Below are 19744 nucleotides of genomic sequence, written 5' to 3' on the forward strand. Positions count from 1 at the left end.
AAAGCTTGACAAAAACAATGTATGCAAAGAAAATTAAACTGCATTTCTCATAAGCATAGATACAAAAATTCTTTGTACAACATAAGCAAATATGTAGAAAGCTTAATAAACAATAATCAAAAAGGATTTAATACTAGAAGTGTAGGACAGACTTAACCTTTTAAATCAATGCATCGAACTAACAGAAAAACGGAAACCCACAGGGATAATCTTTTTTTTTTTTTCCTGCTCTGTTGCCCAGGCTGGAGTGCAGTGTCACAGTCACAGCTCACTGCAGCCTCAACTTCTTCAGGCTCTGGTAATATTCCCACCCCAGCCTCCAAGTAGCTGAGACCACAGGCACACACCACCACACTCAGCTAATTTTTTTGGTTTTTGTACGGACAAGGTTTTGCCATGTTGCCCAGGCTGGTCTCAAAACCCTAAGGTCAAGCAATATGCCTGCTTCAGCCTCTCAAAGTGCTGGCATTACAGCCCAATGGGATCATCTCAACAGACAAGAGATTACATTTGACAAAATTCAACCCATGACCAGATGTGGTGGCTCATGCCTATAACTACAGCACTTTGGAAGGCCAAGGCTGGAAGATTGCTTGAGGTCAGGCCAACCTGAGAAACAAAGCAAAACCCTGTCTCTACAAATATGTATTTTTTTTAAGTAATAATTTGAAATGGATCATAGACCTAAATACAAATATCAGAACCAAAATGAGGAGTATCGTTGCTATCTTAAGGTTAGTAAAACTATCTTAGAAGATGCTAAAATCACTAATCATTAAAAATCTTAATAGAGTCATCAAAAGTAATCATTTCCCATCAAGTGACAGCTTTAAAAAAACAAATACAAATACTTAAGAATGGGCTAAATTATTTTATATAAGTGTGTATAAATATGTTGCAACTGAACAGTAAGAAAAACAACTCTTTTTTTTTATCGTTCTTTAGGTGCTGGGGTACATGTGTAGATCATGCAGGATTGTCGCATAGGTACATACTTGGCAAGCTGGTTTGCTGCTTCCATCTCCCGGTCACCTATATCTGGCATTTCTCCCCATGTTATCGCTCCCTGACCTCCCCACTCCCCGCTGTCCCTTCCCTAGCCCCCCACAACAGACCCAATGTGTGATGCTCCTTTCCCTGTGTCCATGTGCTTTCATTGTTCAACACCCGCCTATGAGTGAGAATATGTGGTGTTTGATTTTCTGTTCTTCTGTCAGTTTGCCGAGAATGATGGTTTCCAGATTCATCCATGTCCCTACAAAGGACACAAATTGGGATACATGTGCAGAACGTGCAGATTTGTTACACAGGTATACACGTGCCATGGTGGTTTGCTGCACCCATCAACCCATCATCTACATTAGGTATTTTCCCTAATGCTATCCCTCTCTTGGCCTCCCACCCCCCTGACAGGCCCCAATATATGATGTTCCCCTCCTTGTGACCATGTGTTCTCACTGAACAACTCTATTTTTTTTAAATACAGAAAAGATTTAAACAGACTCTTTTCACAAAGAATATACACAAATTGCCACAAAGCATATGAAGCTGTGCTCAATATCATTATTTGTCATGCAAATATAAATTAAAGCCATAATGAAGTATCATTTCACAGCCATTAAAATAGCTAACATTTAATAGACTGACAATACCAAGTATCGTTAAGAATGAAGAACTAGAACTCTCAAAAAAGTGCTGGTGGAAGTAAAAATTGTACGACTTTGGAAAAAAGGTTGATGGTTTCTTATAATATACACACCTATGACTTAGCAATGCCACTCTTAGATGTTGACCCAAGGAAATAAAATGCGTGTTTATAAAAAGACTTGTACACTAATGTTTACAGCAGCCTCATTTATAATAGACAAAAAAATTGGAAGCGATCCAAATCTGCATTAACAGAAGAATAAACAAATTAGTATAGTCATATAATAGATGACTACTTAGCATTAAAAAGGAACGAAATGCTGATACATGCAACAATATGGTGAATTTCTCAGACATTAATTTGAGTAAAAGAAGTCAGGCATAAACAATTACCTATTACATGATTCTAGTTATATTTAGCTCTAGAATCAGCAAAACTAAGCTGTGGTGACAGAAATCCTATCAGCAGTTAAGTAGGGTGGTGGGAAATTTGACAGTAAAGTGTCATGAGGAAACTTTCTGAAGGAAACAAATGTTCTATATCTTAATTGGGAGGAAATTATATGGATACATACATTTGTCAAAACTCATCAAACTGTATTTAAAATATATGCATTATATGTAAACTGTACCTCAAAATAGGATTTTTTAAAAAATTCCCCCCCACACACACACACTAAACTGTGTATTTCATTTAAAGATGTATGTTTTCCCCAGTATACCACTACTATAAAATTTACCTTATAATGCTACTTTTGTTTTTGTACAAATCCGTGGGGTACATGTACTATTTTATTGCAAGCATAGATTGCATACAGTCAAACTCAGGGCTTTTACCATCACCCAAAACATGCACATTGTTCCCACTAATCAGTTTCAAATCATCTACTCCCTCCCACCACCACCCAAACCGTTCCAAGTCTCCACTGTCTAGCATTCCGCTCTCTAAGTCCATATATAAACATTTTTAGTACACACTTATAAGTGAGAACGTGATATTTGACTTTCTGTTCCTAGCTTAAGATAATAACCTCCTGTTGCTGCAGAAGACATGATTTGTTCTTTTTTTATTGCTGAATAGTATTCTATTACATATACACACCACTATTTTTTTTTTTTTTTTTTTTTTTGAGACAAGAGTTTCACTCTTGTTACCCAGGCAGGAGTGCAATGGCGCGATCTCGGCTCACCGCAACCTCCGCCTCCTGGGTTCAGGCAATTCTCCTGCCTCAGCCTCCTGAGTAGCTGGGATTACAGGCATGAGCCACCATGCCCAGCTAATTTTTTGTATTTTTAGTAGAGACAGGGTTTCACCATGTTGACCAGGATGGTCTCGATCTCTCGACCTCGTGATCCACCCGCCTCGGCCTCCCAAAGTGCTGGGATTACAGGCTTGAGCCACCGTGCCCGGCCCATACCACTATTTATACATTCATCCTTTGATGGACACTTAGGTTGATTCTGTATCTTTGCTATTGTGAACAGTGTTGCCAAAAAACGTAGCAATGCAAGTATCTTTCTAACATATTGATTTATCTTCCTTTGGGTAGATACCCAGTAGTGAGATTGCTGGATCCAGTGGCAGTCTTATTTTTAGTTATTTGAAGAGTCTCCATACTGTTTTCCATATAGGTTGTACTAATTTACATTCCCACCAACAGCGTATAGGAGTCCCCTTTTCTCTGCATCCTCGCCAACATCTGTGATTTTCGCCAACATCTGTGATTTTTTTTTTTTGGTCTTTTTAGTAAGAATCATGAATGAAGATATCTGATTGTGGTTTGAATTTGCATTTTCCTGATGACTTGTGATGCTGAATATTTTTTCATATGCCTGTTGGCCATATCGGTGTCTTCTTTTGAAAAATGCCTTTTCATGTCCTTTGCCCACAAATACGATTATTTCTCTTTTTAATGTCACTATTTTTAAGTTAATGAACTTAGTATTTTATTTTAGAAGTTTTACTTGACATATAACTGCACATATTTATGGGGTACATGTGATGTTTCAATACACATATTATATAGTGATCACATCAGAGTAATTATAATTAGCATAGGCATCATCTCAAACACTTATGATTTCTTTGTGTCAGGAACATTCAACATACTCCTTCTAGCTATACTAATTCCTCCTATCTAGCTGTAAGAAGCTTTAAAAAAAAAAAGGCTCTTCTGTACTTTTTCAATATATATGTAATTTTCTTTTAGCAAATTTTCATGTTATTTTCAATATATAGCTTTTCATTTATGTTTAATCAAATATCAAAAAAACTTATGCTATATCTAATAATAATTCCAATAATACAATGAAGTAAAAATATCCTTTGGGATAACCACACCCCTTTTCCTCCATCCCACTTGCCCTTCTCAGAAAGAATCATTACTTTTCATTCAGTGTGCATGCTCCAAAGCTTTTAATGCTTGTGCATGCATGTAAGTACTTATGTACAGAAATATGTGTAGGTGGGTTAGTTCATTTTACATAAGAGGTCCACATGAAACCGCTGGACAACCAGAACTGTTCCACAACAGAAGCACTTAAAAGCATATATAGGACTTTTGCCTTTCCCCTTTCCTATTCCTTCACCCCACATGAACCCTAGAGGAGCAAGAGGCAGCTAATGAATGGGAGAATGGAAGAAAGAAGAATGAAGAAACAACACCTAATTCCCTTCCTCAACAGAGGATCGAGAGTCAAGCGCCAAGTCGGAAACTAGAAGGGAGAGAGAGGCAGAAAGAAGTAATCAATTAGCTTAAAATTGAACATCAAAAATTGAACAGGTCATTTTGATATCTGAAAAGCAATCCATTGAGAAAACAAAACTTCATATAAAGATAAATGACAAGAAATCAGTGAAAATGGACTAGGATATCATTCATGAGTTGGGAAGTGAAAATAATCAAAATATATAGATGACAATAGTGCTTAGGGAGAAACTAAGCCATTTCCTATTTTATTCCATCTAGTTGAGTATATTCAGGTCACTGTTCATAAACTTGTAATAACACATTTTGTTACTTTTTAAAATACTTTTAACAAATTAGAATTTTAATTAAAATATTTTGTAGTAAGAGTCTTAGTATGTTACAGGATTTTTCCCTATCATAGCACCTATTAGGCAGTATTAGAAATACCTACATGTTTGTCTATATCAAGAGTCATGACACCACAGCCTGCAAGCTATTTGCCTATTTTTATACAAACTTGGACCTGAGAATAGTCTTTACATTTCCATATATTTGGGGGGCAGGAATTATAAGAATAGTATTTTATAACATGCAACAATAAGAAATCCAAGTTTAGTCTTCATATATAAAATTGTATAGGAATCCATGCTAATTTGTTTACATGTCATTATGGATGCTTTTGTGCTACAAGAGCAGAGTTGAATAGTTGCGACAGAGATCATAAGTGGTATACTTATCATTTCACACTGCTGCTCAGAGAATCATAAATTGCAATGGCATAGTTATAACTTGACAATAGTGTCACACACATCACCTACTGCTACACTATACTTATTTTTTATTACCAATGCATATGGATATCAAAACCAACAGAGAAAGAGGACTTTCACAGTCATGCTTTTAAGGCACAGTGGAGTGTAGGTTATTTGTTCTCAAATTAGATGAGAAAGCATTGTGTTTATTAAACAATGGTACTATGCTGAACAACACAATACACTTGGTCATGACCACATGTATTAGTTTGCTATTACTGTGTTACAACTTATTAAAAACTTTGAGGTTTGTGTTGTTTTACAACACAAACTTCTTATCTCACAGTCTCTGTGGATCAAAGCCTGGGCACAGCTTAGCTGGGTGATCTGCTCAGGCTGTACTCAAGGTATTGGCTAGGACACTTTCTCATTTGGAGGCTGAAGTGGGGAAAAAATCCTCTTCCAAGCTCCTTCAGACTGGACAGAATTCACATGCTTGCAGTGTATAATTGAGGGCCCCAGCTTTTTGCTGGCTGTCAGATGGAAGCCACCCTCAGTTTCTAGAGGTTGCCTACAGTTTTTAGAAGCTGCCTATAGTTTGCCATGTGGACTTCTCCAAAATGGTTGCTTATTTCATCAACTCCTTAAGAAAAATCTCTAGCTCTGATTTTCTAAAATTGAGTCTTATATAAGGTAGCATAAACTTCTCTTATACCTAAGTCCCAAGATTTGTATCCTATTCCAACACATCAATTCTCCCAGGTCTTGGGATCCTCGATAGCTGCTTCCAGACCTCTTTAATACTGCTTGCTGGACTATGTGCTATTATAAAGAGCACAGAATGAAATACAAGTAATCCTGGAATCCCATGTAGATCCTAATTAGCAGTATAGCATTGAACAAAACACTTAATCTGTCTCAGCTCATTTAATAATTATAAAACAAAAGGATTAGACTTGGAAATTTCTAAGGGTGTTCTTATATGTAGTTTTATAATTGCCTGCTGTATTTGATGACAAGGACTGTATTATATGTAACTTTATGATGCCTGAACCTAGCACACTGACTGTATGTTAATAAATGAGTTATTTCTATCGCTAAACATTTCTAGTCAATAAACCCCATCTGTGTACAGGATCCCAAGAGATTTAAAAAAAAAAAAAAAAAAAAACCAGCAGAGCAAGCAGAACAGCAAAAGAAATGCAAACCATTTGCCCAGAAATATTAGCCTAATCCCTCAATCACAAATATAAACTGACAATCAAGTACCACTAGATACATCAGGAAAGCAAACAGTATGAAAAAAAAAACACCCTCTTCCCAAAAGAAAAATATATATATACAAATTTAAGAAAAGGAAAAAAACCTCTGGGGAAGCAGATCATTTGAAGAACAAAAGATAGCTTTAAAAAGAGCAGCAAAAAAGTTAAAAATTAGCCCCACGGGCTTTTGAGAAATAAAATAACATAAATATAATTTTTAATAGCATTAAAAGGAATAAGCAAGAACAAAGTGGGGGAATAATCCTAATATTTAAAACAAAAATATAAAGACATACAAAATAAAGGGAAAAAAGACAATCCAATACCTCCAATTTCCAACTAATAATAAAAATTAATAGGGAGGACAGAGAAAATTAAGAAAACGAAATAATCAAAGAAAATTTTCCTGAGCTGGAGCAAAAAGGGGCCACAAAATGTTAAGGAAAGAAAAGTAACTCCATTATATTATTTGGTTCAAAAGCTAGTACTGTAAGCATAGATAACTGATTTTCAACTTTTAAACTCAATCTTAGCAAAAAAAAAAAACAAGATAAAAGTCATAAAAGAATATAAATTTAGCCAACCTTGAGTGTTAAAATAACACTACAATTGAGACTGACAGAAGCTCAGCTATTAATGGGGAATAGGTAAGGTAAAATGAAGGATGGAGCAAGAGTATCGGCATCTTGCAAAGTACAGAGTTAAGGGATAACCTAAATTCACTAGAACAAGAAACAGAGATATAAGAAATTATTTGAAGCATCAATGATAAGTAATAGATGAAGTAAACTTAACTACCCAAACACTTAAAGACAGAAGGGAAAGTAGGAGTATGTGAGCTAAAATTTCATTCTTAGTGGAGAATTAAAAGGTAATACAAAAATTTGACACAAGGCCTGGTGTGGTGGCTCAAGCCTGTAATCCCAGCACTTTGGGAGGCCGAGGCGGGTGGATCACAAAGTCAAGAGATCGAGACCATCCTGGTCAACATGGTGAAACCCCGTCTCTACTAAAAATATAAAAAATTAGCTGGGCATGGTGGTGCGTGCCTGTAATCCCAGCTACTCAGGAGGCTGAGGCAGGAGAATTGCCTGAACCCAGGAGGCAGAGGTTGCGGTGAGCTGAGATTGTGCCACTGCACTCCAGCCTGGGTAACAAGAGCGAAACTCCGCCTCAAAAAAAAAAAAAATTGACACAATATCAAAGAGAAAAAGTGTATGCTTATTACTTAGAATTCATAAAAGTAACCACCTAAGGCTGGGCACGGTGGCTCACGCCTATAACCCCAGCACTTTGGGAGGCTGAGGCGGGTGGATCATGAGGTCAAGAGATCGAGACCATCCTAGTCAACAAGGTGAAACCCCGTCTCTACTAAAAATACAAAAATTAGCTGGGCATGGTGGTGAGCGCCTGTAGTCCCAGCTACTCGGGAGGCTGAGACAGGAGAATTGCTTGAACCCAGGAGGCGGAGGTTGCGGTGAGCCGAGATCCTGCCATTGCACTCCAGCCTGGGTAACAAGAGCGAAACTTCATCTCAAAAAAAAAAGACAAAAAAAAGTAACCACCTGAAGCATTTTAAAACTGAAATAACTAAAAGTGGTTCTAGCTACTGAAAAATTCAAAGACTAGAAATAAGGGGCAAGAGACTACTGCTTATGTTTCTTTTCCATATACCAGCATTAATTTAATAGACCCATTAATTCTACTATCAACAAATGAGTAACTTGCATCCTAAAGATAAGTAAAAAACAGTCAAATTCAAAAAGAGTATTTCAAAATTTTTAACAGTATAAAGTAGTAAGTGCCTCTACACATCAGTTTTTGCTTTTGTTTGCTTGCTTTTAATGAAAACAGACTCCATCAGTAATAGTGTACACAGTTGTATTGTTCTTTAACCTGAAATCCATAGAATTCCTGAGAATTTTCTAAAGAGAAAATTCATAGCTTTCAACAGGTTTGATATCAAAAGATTATGTGAGCCTAAAAAAAAAAGTTAAGAACCACTGAAAAGTATACTGTTATTTTCTCCCTGAATTCCTTTATATAGTCTTATAAGCAATCTATCCTAAAAATTTAAGTAATAACTGTACTTTATTTAAAAGCCAACCTTGTTATAAAAAATCATTTAGGGCAGTTTGTAATACAGGCACTACAAAAAGGATGAAGAAAAGATTTACATAAAGAAATCAGGAGAGAAGTAAAATAATCTTAGGAATAAAACTATGTAATACTAATATGCCATGAGTTTCAGTACCCATTCAAAGCAAATTTATTGTTGCACTTTCTGGTGGTCAGGCAAAAACAAAAATATGATTAGAAATAGAATTGGCTACAAAATTCTAAGTGAACATTAAAATTATACCAGTTGCTAAAAAGTCCTACCAATAGTCTTAGTATTGTATTATACCTGGAGAGACAGTCAATGATAAAAACTGAAAATTTCCCTCATGGAAGCTATAGATTCAAAAATAACAAGGAAGAGAATAGAAAAATGCATCTTGGCCGGGCGCGGTGGCTCAAGCCTGTAATCCCAGCACTTTCGGAGGCCGAGGCGGGTGGATCACGAGGTCGAGAGATCGAGACCAACCTGGTCAACATGGTGAAACCCCGTCTCTACTAAAAAAATACAAAAAATTAGCTGGGCATGGTGGCACGTGCCTGTAATCCCAGCTACTCAGGAGGCTGAGGCAGAATTGCCTGAACCCAGGAGGCGGAGGTTGCGAGATCGTGCCATTGCACTCCAGCCTGGGTAACGAGAGTGAAACTCCGTCTAAAAAAAAAAAAAAGAAAAAGAAAAATGCATCTTGAAAACTTAAAAATTAGGCATCCATTAAAATAAAAACTACTGAGAGAAGATTCACAGAAATATGTCCAGCTTACAATTTTCTGTAACACAAATAATTACTTACACTGCTTTATATTTTAATTTTTATAACAGATATTGCCGCCTCTTTAACTGAAACCTTAATCCAGCTACTACTAAAAATAACAGATATACATTTAGTTAATGCAGTATGAAACCACGTGTGAATAAATGGTAATAAAATATTTACAACTTCTATTCCAGTCTGTAATTATTCTCAGTTTACTAACTTATTTAAATATCTACATTAAAAAGACCAGAATTCCTCTAACGAATGCTTTTAAAAAATTATCTGAGAATAAATGAACAAATGTAAATAACGTACTTGCTTTCGCAATTACAATTTTGATACAGTAATATCTACTAATAAAGACAAAAATGAGCTGCTAAATACAGAAAACATTAGACATAACTGATTATATGAATAGAAACGTAGGCCACTAGCATACTTCTAGTTTGGTGACCACTGATAAATCTTCAAAACATAGATCAGAAAATCAGATTCTCTCATCCACATGGCCCAATAATTTAGGACTTGACAAAGCCAACTGACCTCCTTAAGACTGCAAACTAGATAAAACTGAGAAAGTAGTCTAAGACTGTATCAATATTAAGCACTGAAGTTCCTATAGGTATAGGTATTTTTTTCATTTTTAGCAAGTTATTCAATATTGTTTACATATATAAATTTATAACTGGAAATTTAAAAATCAAATTTTATAGTCAAATGTTACTTATTACAGCATTGATTTCCCACTGCCTTATTATCTCAAATGAAAAACTCTAAATTTAGTATATGAAACAACTCATCAGTGTTTGAAACACTTTATTCAGTCTCTATAAAAATTATATTACAATACATGTCTTTAGTCTTCTCCAAAATTTAAATCAGTAAGGATATTTGTGATGTGATGGCTAGCCATCACATCACATGCTTCTATTAGCAGCAAGTGTCCCAGTTACTGGTTTTCTGGCATTAGCTCAACTGTGGTTGTCTAAGAAAAGAATAAACACTTATTTTTAAAAGCTAAATCATTAACTGTAATGTCAAAAATGGAGATCAATTTCTATAATTACATACTACAGAAACTTTTTTTTAATCCCAGAAAGATTTAGAAGCTATGATCTACAACACTTTATATTTTTGAAACTTGATTTCAGGGATGTCTTTGTATATTCCTATTAAGACCCAGGAATTTCTAGCTTTTAAAAATTATAACCATGTTTTGTTTGAACAATGTTCTCCAAACTGTGGATCAGGGCCCATTAGTGGCCCATTTAATCAACTTAATGGCAACAGTTTTTTAAATAAAATAGTACCAAACAGGAAAGAAAATGGAATGCACATATGTAATAAGGGTAAGTCATGCTAAACATGATGTGTAGGCTTTAAATGAATGTACATATATCACTGGGTCAGTAATTAAAAAGTATTTCTACAGTTTAAAAGCTACTGTGTTACGGCATAGGAGTATCATCAAAACATGCCATATTATAATCAGTTATAATTAGGTCAATTATTAAATGAGAAACTTTATTAAAATCTAAATTTCCTATGCATAAATATTACTAGAAGTCTAATTAAATTAATATTCTAATTATTCAGATCTCACTGTTCTCCAATAACTACAATATGACTATTTCACAGGTCCTCAAAATGTTTTTTATGCCTTCTATGCTCAATTTCACAAGTGAATATACATTCCCATTTGTAATATCCTTTATCATGGTCCATGTGTCTCAATACTTGGAAGGGGAGGAAATATTTTATTTACAATTTTTTTTTTTTTTTTGAGACAGGGTCTCGCTTTGTCACCAGGCTGGAGTGCAATGGCATGAACATGTCTCAAAATAGCTAGGCCTACAGATGCATGCCATTACACTAATTTTTGTATTTTTTGTAGAGACAAGGTTTTGCCATGTTGCTCAGGCTGGTCTCAAACTTCTGAGCTCATGCAATCTGCCTGCTTCAGTCTCCGAAGGGCTGATATAAGCATGAGTCACTGCACCCAGCAGAAATATTTAATTTGAAAATGCACACCCTCCTAAGCATTTATTATACATAACACAGAGAAGCAAAGAGCACCTTCATCTTTAAGAATGACAAGAATCAAAAATCAAGCAGAGGTCAGGTTAAATTTATATTACTGAAATATTTACCATACCAACCTCTGTGAGCAGGTCATCTCACTATCTATAATCACAAATTACATTGCAAACCCTAATCGTAACAATGCTACAAAATTTAAAGTGCAAGCCAACAAGGAAATTTTGGAATGCTTATTTTCATTCAATAAATATTTACTATTTACCATGTACCAGATACAGGTCTAGGTGCTAGAAGTACAGTAAAGAACTTGCCCCCAAAAAGATCTCACAAAGACTCTTAATGATCTATCTACTTCCACTACCCACAACTTTCTGTAGTACACTTTTAATACTGATTTAAAAGAATGTTCTTTTATATCTCAGGAAAACCAAAAAACAGTTGATTTAACAGCAGTTATGTTTTATAAAGTTACCGCAAATACTGAACCACTGCTCCCAGGAAAAATACAGAGTTATGTTCCTGCCAGCTTCTGGTCACAAAATTTTTGTCAACCCATCGAAACATAGCTTTGTTTTATGTATGTTTCTCTTTCAAGACACTTAATATATATCTCTGATTCATTAACATTGCACTAAGAGCCAACAGCATTATACTCATGCCTGAACTCAGCTTATCTAACACATGAATTTTTTCCATAAGCCTTATCATACCTTTCTTGTGCTTTGAAGCAGTAGGCAGCACATCAGCCCTAAGCTTGGGGGCCATTTTAAACAGTGAAATCGCCAGAAAAAAAGTAATAAATAGCCTGCATAAACTTTGATCTTCCCAATGGCAATAAAAATAATTGAAACTGAATCTGATCAAACCTCTACATCTCACTACCAATTGAGAGGAAAGATATGGGACAATGTTTTCACTCTTTAACATTAGATACTCCATTTGTTAATCTTATGTCCTCAAGGAAGAGTCATTTCATTCAATTCTGCCTCCCTGTTATCTATCATAACACACAGCAGTCTACATCGATTAAAAGTTTCTTAAATAGTGAACAAATGAATGAATGACTGAACAACCTTTTAGAAACTTAGGAATGTTAATTAATATGATCATCACTTTTTCAAATAAAGGAGAAAGAGGAGGTTATGGGCAGACAGGCAATTTATAGCTCTAAGAGATACTACAAGTAGAATAACACTCCACAAATCAAAGGTCATTTACACAGTGATTTCAACTCTTCAAAACAAAGCTATGAGCCAGAAGAAAAAGAAATTCACTAAAGGAGGTCACAAAACACACTTTCTCTTCATTAAGCAACAAGAGCCCCTAAACCCCCCACTTAAAAGTTACTTTTATTTTTAAATAATTCTAATAAATTGATAATAGAATGCAAATTAAAAGGGAAAAACTGAAATGACTAGAAAAATGATGACAGAGAACAAGGAAAGACAAACAACCTTACCCTCATCAACAGACAGATTTGCAGACATTTCTGTGTAACAACACTTTGTAGCTGAAGTTCAGAATGAGAGCCCTAAACCAACAAGGAAAGATTTGAATATGTTTAGAAAACACAGAGAAAACAGTACTACTTTGTAAAGTTTGTCATTAAAAGAAAAAAAAACTAAAATAAAATATATTTTGGTAAAAGGGTATGCTTCAATTTTCTAATTTATCTATCAGGTCATTCCCTATAATGCTAACTAAATGAGAAAGTACATTCAGAAAAGTCAGTGGCTGTATCACACATGGTTCTCATAACAAAAGTTACATTTGTTCTTCTCAACTTCAGTGATAATTTTCTAACATATAAAAATACAGAACTACTTATACATAGCCTAGTACCTGCAAAGCCCACAAATTTAAAAGATTCATATAAGGGTAATGATGTTTGGGTAACTATGACGTTAACAGTGTCAACTCTCGTCAAGGAACAGACTTAGCAGTATAACTGATTGTTGATTATAAGTTAATAACTCAAAGTCGGGGAGGAGGAAGAAGAGGAAAATTAACAAGAAGAATCTGAAAGTATGAGAATAGGAACTGGAGGCAAATAATAACAATAAGCCAAGGCAGATATAAATATATTTGCCATGAAGTCTTAAAAACAAATTAAGGAAGTTTAAGGAAACTAAAACAGAGGCATTGCAACCACACCCCTACTTCTTTCTATTATTACAAAAGGAAGCCAAGATATGTAAAAGAGGGGGCTGCCTGTAGGTGCTCTGGTATGAAGTTATCACGTGCAAAGGTAAAATTACGTAACCCCAAAAACTAAAGAGTGTTTAATGAATACTCAGGTATGCCAAAGTTACCCAAAACATTTTCCATCTCAAGCATCCTAATTACACAACACTTCTGGGACTACAGTGGGACCCACAGGAGCAAAGTTAATAACTTAGTGTCAAAAACCCATGAGAGCTTTCAACAACTGTTAAAGAAACTAACACAGATTCAAATAAAACGCCACTTTGCATTTCTACAATTTACAAGAAACAAAGCAAAAGAAATTTACTAGCATCTTATTGAAACTCTACCTCAGAGAAGTACAATATGGACAAGTTCTATTAAGGGGTTGATTCAGGTCCATAGTTCCAACATTCAGGCAATCAAATATGTCTTAGAATTCAGAATGTCTGGAGATTTTTGACAGGTGATACAGTGTGTATACACTATATATTTAACAATACCTCTAGAGAAGGCTGGGATAGCACACTATAATCAAACATTTGCTATTTCCACAATGAAACCTTTAAATATATGAAATAAAGAGAATAGTTAAGAACACATTTTATGAAAAAAAATCAGTTTGTGTCTAACCTACAGGAAGAGTTTTGGTTTCCAGAGTGTTGTGGATATTAGAGCTATTGAAAAGGAATTACAGTCCTACAGGATAGTACTCATTACTCTTTATTATGTATCAATTTTATTGTGGTATTTTGCTGAATCAAGAATAATTCCAGAAGTCTCCTAATGGTTCACACATGTCCTCTAAACCCTACCCAGTGCTAAATTCTGTACCACATTCTCTTATCAGAGCCGTTCTCAGAAATATAACCCTTGCAATTTATAGAACTGCCAAATCCAATTTTGCCACCACACAAAAAATGTTCATTGAATTGAATATATTGAACGCATCCTAAAATGGCTTGCTCTCATTTTGTCACAGAAAAAAACACTGTAACTGCTGAGGGTGTTCCTGACCCAGGAAGCAACATCAAATCAATCACTAAAAGGACCCCAATTTTGCTTAAATATCAAGATACAATAACCCTATAAAACCCTATTACCATAGTATATTTATGTGTATATATTTGCAGACTATATGCAATATAAGCTATATGTAATAAACATGATATACTATACCTAAGGTAAAATATTTCCACTGAGGGGGGAAAAACAGAGACTGTTCCTCATCAACAGTGGCATAAAAAAGAATAAAGCAGTAGAAGTGCACTTATACTAAATAATCTTTAAGGTCCCTTCTATCTTGATGGCCCATAAAAAATACAACCCAATGATACTGTAAATATAATCAATATAACCTAAAATGAGTAACTTTTTATTAGTAACACTTCTTGCCCTCTCATAATTTATAATAACTTTAAAGATATCACTTAGGTCTCCTAGGATTTCCAGAAATAACTGAATTGATACCTTAATTTATTTTTGATAAAAAGTTCCCTGTAACAAACTTTCCAAGCTTTAGAACTTCTCTAACCTTTGGAGCTATCCTTACCAAACACTGCTAATGAGTAATTAATACAGTGGCCTCACTAAGGATGCTAAGTACAATTCATCCTCATTATCTATGGGTTCTGCATCCATGGATTCATTCAACCAACCGCAGATTGAAATATTAAGAAAAAAAAGCATCTGTAGCGAACATGTATAGACTTTTTTTTTAACCATCATTCTTTAAAGAATACTTCATAACAATTATTTATATAGCATTTACATTGTATTAGGTATTATAAGTAATCTAGAAATGATCCAAAGTATAGGGGAAGATGGCAAAGGTTATAGGCAAATATTGGGCCATTTAATATGAGGGACTTGAGTACATCCTTGGATTTTGGTAGCTGTGAGGGGTCCTGGAACCAATACTGAGGAGCAACTAACTGTATGAAGCTATGAAGAGAAGCCACTACTTTAACTTGATCCTCTTGCTAATATTTTCTTTGCATTTTTTCTGTGTTATCAAACCTCCACACCAAATTTTAAAAAGACAGTTGAAAAATAAAAGGAAGTCATTTTTTTAAAGGGCTAAGAAGAGAGTGTAAAAGGAAGGAGAAATTAGTTATTTTCAACCCTGCAGCACACTGGAATCATCTGTAGAAATCCTAAAATATATCAATGCCCTGGCCCTTTCCAAGCCCTACTGATTATTTATCGAATATAAATTAGCATGGGTAGGATCCCAACATCCATCTTTTCTTAAGCTCCCAAGAAAATTGTACTATGAAGTTAGGTGGAGAACCACTAGTAAAACTGTTTTCTCTACAAACCCTTCTCTCCTCTCATCTATTTACTTAAGTGTCAGCATTCCCAGCCCATAGCAAGGACTGCAGGAATTATCTTTAAAATTTTCCATTTTATTCTTTCATTTTCTCTGTCACCACAGAAAAATTACTAATTTTCAACTGGAAATTTTTAAACATGTATAGTAAAATCAATTTTGGCTTATTGGATATTCTCATTTCCAAATGCTCCAGATTTCTCTTTCGGTCTTCAACAAACTACCTTCATTGGTAGGGTATTGAAGTAAACAGCAAAGCATACAATAATAAGCAAACACACATTCCAGTTATCAACTTTCAATAGCTATCAGAAAATACTCAAAACAATTATCTTAAGGAGCTGATTATATTTTGATATTTTATTAACTACAAACATTACCAGAATCTCAATTATATAAAGACATATTAGCTACAATATATCCTGATCCTCATATGACAGGAAAAGTACTCAGTAACTATCCATTTTTTTTTTTTTTAATGAAAACTGACATCACAAGATTCCACATCTTTAAGATTTAAAGATTTACATTTTTGGAGTGGGGAGAGTCAGACTGCTGTCAAATTCCCTAAAACAAATGTAGAAAAGAAAATAATGTTTTATTAAAAATATACATCTATAAATACTTTTTTTCAGTGTCATCTATAACTGATACCTATTAGTTTCATCTTCAAAATAATACTAGACTATTTTTATAGTCCAGATTAGAATTTTATTAAAAGGTCCTATAGTCATAAATTTGCACACCCTAAGACTTATAGAATATCATGGATTTTCTCTCTTCTGTGCTGACTATATTACTTAATATATTTGCCTGCCACTTGAAATTATTCATTGCTAGAATATAAAATAAGTATTTCACAGAAATAGAAAATAAATATGACACAGACTGGGTGTGAAGAAAAAAAAACATTTTCACTTCCCTGTTTACTAAAGGAAATTCTGAATATAATTTTAACTCAAATAAGTCACAGTCTAATACACTGCCTATGACTTCAGTATCCCACCTGAAGTCAAACCAAACAAATTTTAAAAATTAACACAGTAATTTCAGAATATTCAGAAGTTCACTAATTTTATAATTTGTACCAAAAGATACATGGCCAATTTCAACTTAAAACTTTAAGATAAATAATTTTAATAAATCCAATTTTAAACATAAAGAAAAATGCAATGTGTCAATACATTTGAGGCATACTTTATTTAAGGTAATATACAAAGAATGCAAAGTTATGTATTAAAATCTAAGCTGGTAGAAAACACCTCCCACCCCAAGATTCTACTCTCCTCAAAAAAAAAAAAAAATTATAATTACTGTTTTTTTCTGATGGTAGAAATAATGCACAGTGATAGCTGAAAACCCAAACACTACAGAGAAGTATAGGCAGCATAAAAACAAAAATCATCCTAAATCTCACCATTTATAAACAACTGTCATTAACATAAATACTCTTTCAGAAAATGGATGGATTAAAAAGAAAAAAAAAAAACAGAAAATGGATGGATTTACTCCATATACTTAAAACCTACACATATATGTATCTATGAATACATGTATAGTATATATGCACATATATATTTTCCTTTCATTTACATATATTGAAGGTCAAGAAATGTTTAACATCATTTTCTTGAAAATAAAATAATACACTGTCCCAAACACTCACTCAGTCTGCTTCTGCATTTTCATTTAAGCAAGCTAGGTTTAAGATTATTGCGTGTGCGTGTGTGTGTGTGTGTGTGTGTGTGTGTGTGTGTTTGTATCTGTCTGTCTTTCTATGTGGTATTGTCATTACTGTTGACTGCTTGAGGTAAATTGAAAACTTTGGTCAGTTTGCTTATTTTTAAAACCTCTGTCTACACCTTTTCCAATGCCTAAGAACACAGGTATCTGTACTAAAGGTGATTAGCTGACTGATTTACAGTGGTAGCCCATGGTCCTGCAAAGTAGACAAGATTATTATGGCATCCTAATTCTTATTCAGAAAGAGCACTACACTAGTAATTAGGATATGAGAATTCTACTAATCAGGTGTGTGACTTGAGCATTTCAATCTTCCTATGATTCATTTTAATTCTAAAATTCTGTGGTTCTTCCCTTCCTCCCCATCCCCTACCATCTTTGCCGCTCTCAATATATGTGAAAACCATCCTTTCCTCTTATTTCACTGAGATTCCAGGATTCAAAATAAAACCTTCTGACCCACAAACTCCCATTTTCTCAATGCACTTATTCTCCCCTAGGTATGAGAAGCAAAGTAATCGATGAAATCAAAGGTATAGGCAACTTCATGGTGAGGAAGGAAGGCAACAATGCAGAAAAAAATTTAAACAAGTTTATAGAAACAAATTTTTAATTTAAAATTAGATAGCTTTATGAGCTTCATGGGAAAAAAACTATAATCTTATAACTTAGATCACCTATTTTATTGACTCAAAGTTAGCCAATAAAAAAATAAAGTAGTGTTTTTAGCTCACAAAATATTCAGACTCGGCCAGACACAGTGGCTCATGCCTATAATCCAGAACTTTGAGAGTCCGAGGTGGGCAGATCACCTAAGGTCAGGAGTTCAAGACCAGCCTGACCAATATGGCAAAACCCTGTCTCTACTAAAATACAAAAATTAGCTGGGTGAGGTGGCGAGTGCCCATAATCCCAACTATTCAGGAGGCTGAGGCAGGAGAATCACCTGAACCTGAGAGGTAGAGGTTGCAATGAGCCGAGTTCATGCCATTGCACTCCAGCCTAGGTGACAAGAGTGAAACTCTTGTCTCAAAAAGAAAAAAAAGTAACTTGCCAGGCATGGTGGCTCATGCCTGTAATCCCAGCACTTTGGGAGGCCAAGGCAGATCACTTGCGGACAGGAGTTTGAGACCAGCCTAGCCAGCATGGTGAAACTCCATCTTCACTGAAAGTAAAAAAGTAATTAACTGGGTATGGTGGCATGCACCTGTAATCCCAGCTACTCAGGAAGCTAAAGCACAAGAATCACCTGAACCTGGGAATTAAAGGTTTCAGTGAGCTGAGATTGCACCACTGCACTCCAGCCTGGGCAACGGAATGAGTCTCTGCCTGAAAATAATAATAAAGAAAAAAAAAATTCAGAACTGACTGTATTTAAGAGGGCAACACAGAAGCAGCTTTCAAATCTTTCATCCATTACATTTGTACAATACTTTAAAGTTCAAAGGGCATTCATACACATTATTTATTTTCATTCTCAAAACAGGTAGATATAGTGGTCACTACTGATCATCTAACATCCAACATCCCCCAAATTCTTCCTTCCCACAATTTTTTAAAAATATCCTTCCTTCTCTATCTAACTCAGAAATGAGATTCCAACACCAATTGCAGAAGTTATCTCCTGATTACTAGAAACCAACCATGATAACCTTAATTCCCTTGTGATAACTAGTTAGGAAGTGCATGTACCTAATTCTGGCCAAGAACATGTGAAAAGAAAAGTATGCTGGTAGGTTTATGCAAAAGATTTATTTGCTTTTCCAGAGACAGAGACAGAAACAGAGAGAGAGAGAGAGATCCACTCCTTCCTCTGGCCAATGCATGTCTAGATTTGCTCTTGCAGCTGGCCTTAGGATGACTCCAACCCACAAAGGATGCAGAGCCAAGAAAATCACAATGAGGCAGACCAGAGCTCTGAAGTACTAGCTTGGAGCCACCCACCCTACACCTTCATACTTCAATGTGCCATTTCAGCATCTACTGTAATTCAGCAAGCAATGTAGTTACACCAAAATAAACAGCACCACATATACCTCTGCTTCTCCAACCTGGAGTTCCTCCTCCTTCAACTGAAAGTTCTCCCTTCCACTTGGACTGAGCTAGGCGAGACAGGAGGTTCAAGTGCTCCTGGTATATATAAAAGGATGTCAAATTCCCTCTTCTAAAGAACAATCTCCACTACCCCAGCAGTAGGGACTCCTCTATCCCAGCATTCCTA

At 35.0% G+C, this 19744-nt stretch overlaps 1 protein-coding gene across 13 annotated transcripts in view; it reads right to left on the reverse strand.

Annotated features, from left to right (window-relative positions):
• Positions 1-19744, reverse strand: part of CSNK1G3 (casein kinase 1 gamma 3) — a 102506-nt gene that overhangs the window by 77224 nt on the left and 5538 nt on the right. The window contains exons 1-2 of one of the 13 annotated variants that reach the window (XM_074382044.1): positions 1760-2999; positions 1116-1255 (exon numbers count right to left, since the gene is read on the reverse strand). The exons of 10 other annotated variants lie outside the window; for them this stretch is intronic. The gene's annotated coding sequence lies outside the window, so the exon portion shown is untranslated. Of the gene's footprint in view, positions 1-1115; positions 3000-19744 lie in introns of those variants that run through there. 2 more of the 13 variants (XM_074382045.1, XM_010339335.3) reach the window with 2 other exon arrangements.

Source organism: Saimiri boliviensis, chromosome 1, assembly GCF_048565385.1.
Source record: "Saimiri boliviensis isolate mSaiBol1 chromosome 1, mSaiBol1.pri, whole genome shotgun sequence".
NCBI lineage: Eukaryota > Metazoa > Chordata > Mammalia > Primates > Cebidae > Saimiri > Saimiri boliviensis.